Below are 12,286 nucleotides of genomic sequence, written 5' to 3'. Positions count from 1 at the left end.
TCTGCTCCTGGGCTGGCCAGCTGTGCGGCTGTGGGAAGATGACTTCTCTCTGAGCCTCTCTTTGCTCAGCTGTAAAATGGAACTCTTTTGAGGGTCACAGAAGACAATGTGGAATACTTGGAACATCAGAGAATTCAGTAAATGGTGAAGGCTATTATTACTGTTGAAATAATATCACTGACCTTCAAGACCCAATTCAGAAAGCAGGATCTGCATAAAGTGGCCTGTCCTCAGCTCTAGCTACACCTGGAATCCCTTTGCCTTCCTGGGAGCCCCCAAAGTACTAACTACTTATTCTCTTGGGGCTTGGATTCCCCCTTTCCTTGAGAGATGTCCATTTTATCCATCCATCCATCCATCCATCCATCCTTCATTCACTTACGCATCCCAATCTCCTCTCCAGTCTCCCTCTTCCCTCTCTTAGTCCCCCTACCAAATTCCAATTTCCACCCAACAACCTGAGTTAAATTTTAAATATATTCCTCAGACCTTGTCACTCTCCTGTTTATTAACCCTCTCCCACCCCAGGCCTCTGCAGTTCTTGCATGAAAATCCAAACTCTGGGAGGCCCCACATGGTTGGCTGCTGTCCACCTCTCAGCCCTCATCTCTCATCACTTTGCCTCTGTCTCCTCTCATTCCTAGCTCAGGGTCTTGGCACGTGCTGAGCCTTTCCCAGGAGTGCTCATTTCCTAGCTTTCCCCTGGCTGGCTCCTTCTCCTTCACCAAGTTTCAGCTTCAGTGTCCCTCCTTGGAAAGGCCTTTACTGGCCACTGTGTCTAAATTAAAGCTCTCTCTCTCTCTCACTGCCCACTCATGGGTGTCTTCAATAGTGTCATCTGAGACACTACAATTCCACAGATGCTGTATACCAGTGGTCAGCAAACCGCGGCTCTCGAGCCACATGCGGCTCTTTGGCTCCTTCAGCGTGGCTCTTCCACAAAATACCGCATGTGGGCACACACGTACAATGTGATTGAAACTTCGTGGCCCATGCGCAGAAGTCGGCATTTTGTGGAAGAGCCACACTCAAGGGGCCAAAGAGCCGCATGTGGCTGGTGAGCCGCAGTCTGCTGACCACTGCTGTACACCAAGGAAGGGGCCAAGCAGGTAGCCAAGAACTGGCTGCATAGCTCTTCAGTCCCTCGTGCGGGAGCTCCTCACCCGGATCAAGGTGATAAAAAGGTCAAGAGGGGAAAGGAGACAGCTGTGGTCCCTTTTCTCACTTTCCCGGGGAGGAGAACAAGGGTGCTTGCCCCTCATGCAGCAGAGAGGGAGTGGGATTTTCAAGGACAATTTAAGGGCTTGCGGGTCCCTGAAGTTGGGACAAGGAATACCCTGGATTCTTTTTCTTGCCTGAGGCAAGGCTGATGAGCTAAAGTTATGGTGGAGAGCCCTAGCCGGTTTGGCTCAGTGGATAGAGAGTCAGGCTGCAGGATGAAGGGTCCTGGGTTCGAGTCTGGTCAAGGGCATGTAACTTGGTTGCGTGCTGGTTATGGGCTCCTTTCCTGGCCCTGGTCAGGGTGTGCACGGGAAGCAACCAATCGATGTGTCACTCTCACATTGATGTTTCTCTCTGTCTCTCCCCATCCCTTCCACTCTCTCTAAAAATAATAAATAAGTGGAAAAATATCTCCGGGTGAGGAGTAACAAAAAAGGAAAAAGTTTTGGCAGAGAGAGCGGCTTCTGTAAGTTGAAAATTATAACTCTTTGCTCCCTCTAGATGGGGTCAAAGCTTGTGTGTGTTTTTCCTGGGGCCCAGTGTGGACCCTGCAGGAGAGAGCTGGTCTGGGGCTGGTTTCCCCTGGGCAGGTGAGGAAAGGGTGTCAGAGGACCGGGGACTGAGGTGGCACGCAGAGTGACTAGTTGGAGAAGCTCTGTTCATATCTGAGGTTACAGCCTGAGAGGCCTGCCAGGAAAGTTTGGTCTCCCCCCAAAGAAGGTGCCGTGAGACTCAACTTGAAACATATTTTGGCTTCCCAGAGTGTAGGAGCCACCTATCAGTCAGGGGAAATCTCGCCTGCCCTCTTTCCTCTCGTTCTTGCCAGAGATAGCGGGAAAAGGGGTGTGTGCGAGGGAGCCTCCCCCCCCCCCACCCCCGTCTCTCTACGAGCTGGTCCATGGCTACCCTGTTACGGGTGGAGAGAGGGAGTTTGATGTTCAGCTGAAGCTGGCCACTCTGACATAGCTAAGTGGTGGAGCGGGAAAGACCATCTCCTTTCTACAGGCTACCATTCCGAGGCCAGGTCGGAGAAAATAGAGGTGTTATCACCCTCATTTTCCAGAGAAGGAAGGTTCTTGGGGAAGGGGAGTGACCTGCTCAAGGTCCCACAGCCATAAAATGTGAGCCAGCATCTGGACCCAGCTCTGGCTGACTCTGGAGCATGCTGCTCCCCTGTCCAGCCCACCCCATCTCCTCCAGCTGGGATGAGGGGCTTCTTCTGGGAAGTCTGTGGTCCTGAGGAAACCAGAAATGGTTCCTGAGGACATGGCAGGGTTGGACAGGTGGAAACGGGAGGTCTTGTGGGCTGTCACTCACTCGAAAGGCAAGAAGGGAGACACTTTGAGGAACTCGCTGGAGTGGCACCAAGTCCACAGTTTAAAAAGGCTCTCTGTTGGCACCAAAGGTGCAAGCAGGGTGGCAGAAACTCTTCGCCTCTCGCTGCCTGGTACTGGCAGTTGGAGAAGTCCTCAGGGTCTGGACTCAGTGGGGAAGAGTGTGCTGATTGATTAGCAATGTCTGCCATGAGCAGTGCAGACGCTACATCCCCGCTGCAACCACCTGCCTCTTTGCTGCAGGTTTTGCATTCCCTTGCAAAATGTCAAAGAGAAGACAAAGTGGGGAGGAAATATCTAGACAACGTGGAGTTTGCGAATGCCTTCGGACAAGTCTTCTGATCTCTGGGCCTCAGTTTCCCCAACTGTTAGATAAGGATGTTGGGCTCCTTGATGCTGTGGGTCAGGTTTGGATAACCTTGGCTTATAGCAGAGGGACCTCGGTAGATATGCAGTGAGGAATGGCCTGTTTCCAGGGACAAATATATTTTTTGGAAGGCTCATACCCACTGCCATTGGCGCAGGGTCTGTGTAGGTTCTGTGCCAGGGAGCCCAGGGGTGCAGGAAAAATGAATTATTAGGCTGCTCATTGCAGCATTATGATAATGGCCCTAAAGTGGGACCAGCTTAAATGTCCAGCAATAGGGAATTCAGTAAATAAATGGCTGGCCACCAGGCAGCTGTCCCAAGACAATATAGAGAACGTACTGAAGGCTCTTAGCAAGTGAAAAAAAGAAGTGGTTTCTACTATTTTTTATCAAAAAAATTTTAATCTAGAAAAAATACTGGAAGGAAATGCCCCAAAATGGTAACAATGTTTATTTCTTGGTGGTGTCATCACAGGTGACCCTTACCATCTTCTTTGTATTTTCAAAATTAAAAAAAACGTTTACACTAAATGCATTTTTGATCAGCAAACAACCCCTTGAAACAGCTTGAAAATGAGTAAATAAAAGCTGGGCAGAGGACAAAGGAGCGGAGGCAGCCTCGTTCCTTTCCCAGAGCCCACCCACTGACTCAGGATTCCAAGGAAACATCGCGATGACATGGCTGACAGCTGCAACAAAAGCCCAGTCACACGAGTCCCGGAACCACCGAAACCACCGGAACCACCGGGAAAGAAAGACAGAAATCAGAACTGGAAACACAGGGGCATAATCCCTCTTTTGTGGGACAGGAACACATAAGCTGTAACGCAAACAAACCCTGGCTAAGCCAGAATCCTAGGTTGGGTCATGGTCAGGGTCAACATAGGAAGGGTCAATCACAAGGACTGGATTCCCATCTGCTGGAGCAGCATGTGTTGAGGTGGAGGACAGCTGGGCATTGCTAAGTGCCCTAGGCAAGGGGAACCCAGACAGGGTGATGGGTGCTCCTCCAGTCTCTCAGTCATTTAGGACTGTGGGATGGATAGAGGCATCAGCCACAGGTCAGCGGGTCAGCCAGCTAATTGTATTCCACAGTATGTGGACCCCGTTCTGGGTGCCTTGGACATAGCAGCAAACCAACTAACTCTCCCACGCCCTCCTGGGACTCACATTCTCCTGGGGAGACAGTGATCCAGAAATAGACAAAGAAATATAAAAACGCAGAGGTCAACTGTCTCAGTCGTGGGGTCAGAGAACAAAAATAAAGAACATGGCCCTGGCTGGTGTTACTAAGTGGTTGGGGCGTTAGCTTGAGCACCAAGGGGTAGCAGGTTCGATTCTGATCAAGGACAAGTACCTGGGTTGCAGGTTCGATCCCTGCCACCTTTCAGGGTACACGGGGGAGGTAACCAATCAATGTGTGTCTCTTTCACATCGATGTTTCTCTCTCCTCTCTCCCCCTTCCTCCCTCCCACTTTCTCTGAAAACCAATGGAAAAAAATATCCCCGGGTGAGGATTAACAAAAACAAAACAAAACAAAATAAGAAAAAATACGTTTGGAAGGCTGGAGCTCTATCATCAGAGCATCACGAGGGTTGAAGCGCTTTAGCTTCAACTGGATGCCCTCCCGCATCATCCAACACACACACACACACGCACACACACACGCCCTGTGTAAATGTCTCCTTGTTTGACTTTCACATTTCACATATTTGACTTTGGGAACACAATTTGGGGAATAAATTATGTATGAAGGGAGGGGCTGCCTAAAGAATAGAATGGGAACAGCCCTACCATTTTCTTTCTTTTATAAAATAAATGTTTTTATTGAATTTAGAGAGCGGGGAAGAGAGAGGGAGAGAGCGATAGAAACATCAAGGATGAGAGAGAATCATTGATGGGCTGCCTGCTGCACACCGCACATCAGGGATCGAGCCCGAAGCCCCGGGCATGCGTTCTGATTGGGAAATGAACCACATGACCTCTTGGTTCATGGGTCAATACGGAACCACTGAGCCACACCGGGCGGGCAGCACTACCATTTCTGAGTGCTCATTACCTGCCAGACTGAGCCTCCAGCCCACAAGTTCACTGCTATCTCCTCCATTGTGCAAATAAGGAAATGGAGGTGCAGAAAGGCCAGGTGACCCTGCTTAAGGTCACACAGCCACTGGGACAAGAGGCCAGGAGTGGAACTCAGGTCCATCTGACTCTGAAACTTGTGCTCTTAACCTTTCAGCCATTGTCTCCCAAACACCTGTTGTCTATGCATCGCGTCCCCTGCTGGCCACATAGCTTCTGCACTATCTGCCAGATTACTGCTTACTCAACTTATGTTTTGGTAAATGGAATCACGTTTGAAAAATCAAATACGCTTGATTTTCTATTTCTAACAGAAAATTGTATAACCTTACTAAAGTGAAAAAAGAACATCGCTTCCCATAAAACGGGGGCCAACATGACTCTGGTGGCAATAATAATGTCGGTGATTCAGCTTACTGAGCACTTCCATGCCCTTTGCTTGCATTAGCCCATCTAAACCCACACCGATGCCCCGAGGTGGGCACTGTTTATCCTCACGTCATAGGTGAGGTTTGAATGAACCCCTTTCGAGAGGGGAAATACTCTTTCTAGAGTCACGGGGAGAACAAACCAAAATGCTCTGGCCATGCTGCCTGCTCGAGGTGTCTGGGCCGAGCAGCCAGTGCTTGGAGAGGTGAAGGGCTGAGGCGGCGAGAAGGCCACTCACTTTTCTCCCGCCAGCAGTGTGGGAGGCAGCCCTGCTTCTGGGAAACCGCACCGGCCTACTTACCTGCATCAGGAAGTGCCTCGGAGCTTTCTCAGAGTGCCAGCCGGACGGCACATCTCTTACCTGTGGCGGCTGTGTCCACTGGCGGTGGGAGTCCGAAACCTGAGAGAAGTGTGTTCTCCAACCTCTTTGCACCTTTCCCGGACTCGCCACAACCTCCCTGGACTGCAAATGTCTTGCTCTTTGCTTATAAGGACTTTCCGGGGGCTGGGAGGGGAGGCCAGGAACCCAGTGGGCACCTCCCTCCAAGTTGCCACTTGGAATTAGGTTCCTGTGCTAACATTTACTCACTTAGTCACCTGTCCTCTGGAAGAGGAGAAAGAGGCCGTTCGTGGGCAAACCAGGAGACCCATCTGAAGGTGGGAGCATGGCAGGAACTGTCCAAAGTCTTCCTTCGCGTTGGATAGGGACATTCAGGACACCCCTCTGCCCCCTACACCCCCTCCCACTCCCACTCTGCTTCTCTGCACTTGCAGAGTCTCCTGCTCCCGAGAGGAGGTCATTCTGGGGGTCTCTGTGCACAGAGGGCCCGACTTCTGGCCTGTTTCCACTCATTCCTCAACACCCTCTCTCCCCTCCTGAGTGTCCTCATGGTGCAGTCTCTGGCCTCCCTTATCTACGCCCCCTCTGCCTGGCCTCATCTCAGGTCTCACCAGGTATTGATGGGGGCAGCTGCAGCAGTCTCCTCTCTGGCCTCCCTGGGTCTGGCCTGGCACCTCAAAGTTCCTCTCCACACTGTAGCCAGAGCCACTTACAGATAACACTGTCTGTCCACCAGCTAAGTTCTGCCCATCAACTTACTGGTTGGTTGCATTGCAACCCAAGTTGCAGATGTCAGGACCCTTCCCACTAAGTACTTCAGCCCGAGTGTCATTCCCTGGAGTCCAACATTTGTCTGCAGTTGGAGGCCAAGGTGCATCCTTCTCTGGTCGTCCAGTGTCTGAGTTCATCCAACACCAGCCTCCTCCTCCATGACGCCCAAGTTTAACCCAATGAGATCACAGTCATGTGCCAAAGTGGATGCCACGTCTGTCCTGGCCCTCATGGTCTATCTCCAAAAACAGTTGGTGATGACATTGCTGGGGACTGGTGGGCTCTGGGGTTACAGTGGAACTGGCCACTTAGAACAGACAGGCCCGGATTGATGGGTGCCTTTGGCCTCTACCCCGATTAGCCCAGTCCTCAAGGAGTCAGGCAGAGACTGAAAGAAGCAGAAAAACGTCGAGCACAATGGGAATATCACTTTTGATAGGATCGTCAGATTACCTGACAGCTGCAGCACTGATCTTTAGCCAGAGAACTCTCTCTGGAATCATTAAAGTGATCCTGGGACTGCCCAGCCCATGGCTGCCATGGAAAATGTTTCAATCAATATACAATGAAAAGTGCAGATATTAAATGTCCATTTGCTGAGATTTGACAAATACACACATCTGTGTAAACCCTATTAAGATACAGAAATTCATTATCACCCTGAAAAGTTCCCTCATGACCCCTTTTGGTCAATTGTCTCCTGAGCTGCCATCATGGGAATGGGATCTGATTTTTTCTGTTTTTTAACCACTAAACATTAGTTTTGTCCTCGGTCCTCATGTAAATGGATCATACAGTATATAATCTATTGTGTCTGGCTTCTTTCACTCAGCCTAATGTTTTTCATATTCATCCACATGGTTGTAGCTATTGGTAGGTCCTCCCTTAAAAAATTTAAAATAAAATTGATTTCAGAGACAGGAAGAGAGAGGGAGAGAGAGAGATAGAAATATAGATGAGAGGGGAACATTGATTGGTTGCCTCCTGCAGGCTTCCTACTGGGGGCCCAGCCCGCAACCCAGCATATGCCCTGACTGGGAATCGAAACATGATCTCCTGGTTCATAAGTCAACGCTCAACCAGAGCCACCCTGGCCGGATGGTCCTCCCTTTTTATGGATGCACAGTATTCCATTGTATGAGTCAATTACAGGGTGTTTATTCCGTTTTCTTCCTGTTGATGGACAGCCGAGCTATTTCCAGCTTGAGAGTATTATGAATACAGTTTCTATTGAACATTTTAAGACAAATCTTTTTGTGAATACATGTTTTCATTTTTCTGGGATGGAATTGCTGGGTCACAGGGGAGGGGTATGATTATTTTATAAGAGAGTTCCAGCACTTTTCTCAAAGTAATTGTATCCTTTAACACTTCTGCCTGCAGTGTATGAGAGTTTCTGGCTGCTCTACTCCCACACCAGCGTGTGGTGTGGTCAGTCTTTTTAATTTTAACCCTTCTGCTGGGACTATCAGGGCTATCTTTATGTAAAGCAGTGGTTCTCAACCTTCTGGCTCTTTAAATACAGTTCCTCATGTTGTGACCCCACCATAAAATTATTTTCGTTGCTGCTTCATAACTGTAATGTTGTTACTGTTATGAATCGTAATGTAAATATCTGATATGCAGGATGGTCGTAGGCGACCCCTGTGAAAGGGTCGTTCGACCGCCAAAGGGGTCGCGACCCACAGGTTGAGAACCGCTGATGTAAAGTATGTCCCTGGCTCCCTCCTAATGGCTCAGGAGGAAGTCCAGCTCTCAGCCTTAGCTCTGAGCTCCTCAAGGTCCAGTCCTTCTCTATCCAGCCTTGCCTTCTCCATCTTCCATTTAGTTTTCCTACTCCACAGACCTGAGTCTCCCCCCGTGACTCAGATTAGGTTCATTTTTCTCTGCTTTTACATTTTTCTCTGCCTTTACATGTCAGGAGCTGTTTTTCTCAGAGTGTGCGGTTCTCTGCTGAAGATGGCACCGCCTTACTCCAGAGCTGTAGCGGTCTTCTCTGTGACTCGCTTATTGGGGTTTGCCAGAAACTCCGTGTGACACCTTCACCGTGGAGTCTGAATGGTCACATGACTCGACCGATGGTGCTGCTGGAGCTGCTGCACCGCCCTTTGTTGCTCTGGGCCCCCCTCAACACTAGCACAGAAGAAATGTCCAATAGACACGCCTCTCTGGTGGGGGAGAGGATGGGGTATAGGGTGAGAACTATAAATGCAAATGCTTGTAGAATCAGGTTGGCAGAAAAAAATACAGGAAGCCCATTTAAATTTGAATGTTAGATAAAAGATGAAGACTTTTTAAGTTTAAGTATGTGCCATGCAATATTTGGGACATACTTACATTAAAAATTACTCATTATTTATCTGAAATTCAAACTTAATTAGATGTCTTATATTTATACTGGCAACCTTACTTTTAAATCTGGCAACCTTACTTTTAATAGCCAAGCTTGTAATAGCATAAAACAACTTGATATGATGGGGTGGGGAAAATAATGGATGCATTTATAATCAGTAACCAATTGGAGAATAATCAGCACTTAAAGTAATTTAAAGTAAAAGTGAAAAACAATGTGCCAGATTTGGCTTGATGCTGGTGAACTTTCAACCCCTGGCAACGAGCTTGGGCTCTAGAGTTTGACTTCCCGGATTTGAATCCTGGATCCACCGCTCACATGTTGTATGACCTTGAGCCTTAGCATTCTCATATCTGTTAGGGTTAAATAAAATCCTGCATTTAGATGATTTAGCCAGGTGCGGGGCCCATTATTAATGCTAAATAAATATTAATCTTCAAGATGACTATTGGGTTGCCATGCAGCAGCTCCCTCTAGTGGTCATAGGACATATGGGTGAGCACAGGTGCAAGGCTAGGATCCTGGAGGTCTTCTTAGCTCAGGGTATTCAGTAGCCAGGCTAGTCAGGCATTGGATAATGGGGCCCCAAGCTCCATAGATTCCAGTCATTCACGTATTACCTCCACAATTTCTGCCACATACCAGCCACTGTTACCTTTATTTACCAATTTTCCTTTATTCCCTTTTAAACTGTATCACTATCTTTAAAGAAATCTACACTAATAAGAGAAATATGCAAACTGGTGTCACTCCGCTATGCCCACCAGCCAATCAGAGCGACTATGAAAATTAACCCAACAAAGATGGTGGTTAATTTGCATACTCAGGTGTGGAGTGAAGACTGAAGACTGAAGAGGCTTGGCTTCTCCGCTGTGGCCGGACCAAAGGCCTGGGTCCCGGGTGCCGGAGGAAAACCAGTGCCAGCAGCCAGGGGAAGGAAAGCCTATTGCGTGAATCTTCGTGCAATGGGCTTCTAGTCCATTATAATAGGAAATGTTACAATTTTCAGTTAAAAGCCCAGCATCAACATTCAGAAATTGAAGCTAACCTCCAGTAGATACAAGTGAAATAGAAAAGTTTGTTTTCTTGGGTGATGTGGTGAGAAGTATTGGAGGATTTATCTCTTTTTCCCCCAATGATGAAATAAGGCTCAAATAATTTGCTCAAAATTTTACTTCAGGAAATAGTTGGCATGAATGATAACAACAGATATGTTTCTGTTTAAAATCTATTTTTATTGATTTCAGAGAGGAATGGAGAGGGAGAGATAGAAACGTCCATGATGAGAGAGAATCATTGATCAGTTGCCTCCTGCTCACCCCCAACTGGGGATTAAGCTCACAACCTGGGCATGTGCCCTGACTCAGAATCGAACTGTGACCTCCTGGTTCATAGGTTGACATTCAACCTCTGAGCCACACTGATCGGGCCAGATACGTTTCATGAACCCTGACTACATGCCAGGCATTGTGATTGGCACATATTTTACATGGATTAGCTGATTTAATCCCCACAAACCCCCTCTGAGATTTTTTTTTTCAGTTGAGGAGACTGGGACTCAGAATGTGGCCAGTGGAATGTGAAGAAAGTGATGCATGCATGCTTGTTTTCAGCCTGGCCCTCAATACCATCTTACCCATCTGTCAGTCCTCACTGTGCTGTCTTGGTGACTATGGAGCTCATGAATTCCAAATGGTGTAACTCCAACATGGAGGATGGAGTGAATGTGTGAGTGAAGAATCAAATTTTATTGTGTTACTGCAGTACAGACTGGCTCTGTTCTCACTAATACCATAGAAGCTTAGATTCTATTTTTTTTTAAGTGGGAAAATTCTGATATGTTACTATTGAGAATAATTAGTAGAAAAAGGAAATGGGGAGTTGGAAATAGGAAAGAGAATGAAAGCAGGTGCTGGAGAAACTGTTGAGGTTTTATGGTGACGACTTGGGAAAGATCCAGACCCTTGTGAAGGAGTGGGAGGGACAAGAGAGATGAAACAAATCAAGATGTTGTAGTTTGAAATTAATGATCAAGCATAGATGTGAAGCACGTTGTAAGGGCAAGAACTCAAGCACATTTTCTCCTCCTCACTGGCTGACATTTAAGACAGATGTGGCCCTAGCTGGTTTGGCTCAGTGGCTAGAGTGTCAGCCTGTGGACTGAAGGGTCTTGGGTTCGATTCCAGTCAAGGGCACATGCCTGGGTTGTGGATTCATGCAGGAGGCAGCCGATCAATGATTCTCTCTCATCATTGATGTTTCTATCTCTGTCTCCCTCTCCCTTCCTCTCTGAAATCAATTAAAAAAAAAATATATATATATATATACACTGAGTGGCCAGATTATTATGACTACCCTATCAGTACTTCATTGACACTTCCAAAAATACTGAATATTGAAAACTTCCTAAGCAAATACTCTCAAGCTTTTATTATTATTATTATTTGCATAACTAATTGACTTCATTGTACTGATGGGGTGGTCATAATAATCTGGCCACTCAGTGTATACATATATATCTATATTAGGGGCCCGGTGCACGAAATTCGTGCACTAGGTGTGTGTGTGGGGGAGTGTCCCTCAGCCCAGCCTGCCCCCTCTCACGTACTGGGAGCCCTCAGGCGTTGACCCCCATCAACCTCCAATCGCAGGATCAGCCCCTTGCCCAGGCCTCACGCCTCTGACGGAGGCATCAGGCCTGGGCAGGGGACCCTCATTTCCCCCCATCACTGGTTTTGCCCCCAGCCCAGGCCTGATGCCTCTGGCACAGGCATCAGGCCTGGGCAGGGGACCCCCAGACCCCTCCGATTGCTGGCTCTGCCCCTTGCCCAGGCCTGATGCCTCGGCCAGAGGCGTAGACCCCCATCACCCTCCGATCGCCTGATCGGCCCCTTGCCCAGACCTGACACCACTGCCAGAGGTGTCAGGCTTGGACAGGGGACCCCCATCTCCCCCCGATCACTGGCTCTGGCCCCCGCCCAGACCTGAGGCCTCTGGCCCAGGAATCATGCCTGGGCAGGGGACCCCCATCTCCCTCTGATCGCTTGCTCCACCCCCCGCCCAAGCCTGACGCCTCTGACCCAGGCTTCAGGCCTGGGCAAGGGGACCATCATATCCCCCCAATCCCCGGCTCCGCCCCCCACCCAGGCCTGATGCCTCTGGCCCAGGCATCAGGCCTGGGCAGGGGACCCCAAGCCCCCCGCCCAGGCCTGATGCCTTGGCCAGAGGAGTTGACCCTCATCACCCTCCGATCACCAATCACCGGATCGGCCCCTTGACCAGGCCTGAGGCCTCCGGCAGAGGTGTCAGGCCTGGGCGGGGGACCCCCAGCTCCCTGCGATTGCAGGCTCCACCCCTGCCCAGGCCTAACGCCTCTGGCCTAGGCAT

The sequence above is a fragment of the Myotis nattereri genome, assembly GCF_964212035.1.
Source record: "Myotis nattereri genome assembly, chromosome: 8".
NCBI lineage: Eukaryota > Metazoa > Chordata > Mammalia > Chiroptera > Vespertilionidae > Myotis > Myotis nattereri.
The sequence above is the reverse complement of the archived record's forward strand: the minus strand, read 5'-3'. Positions refer to the sequence as shown.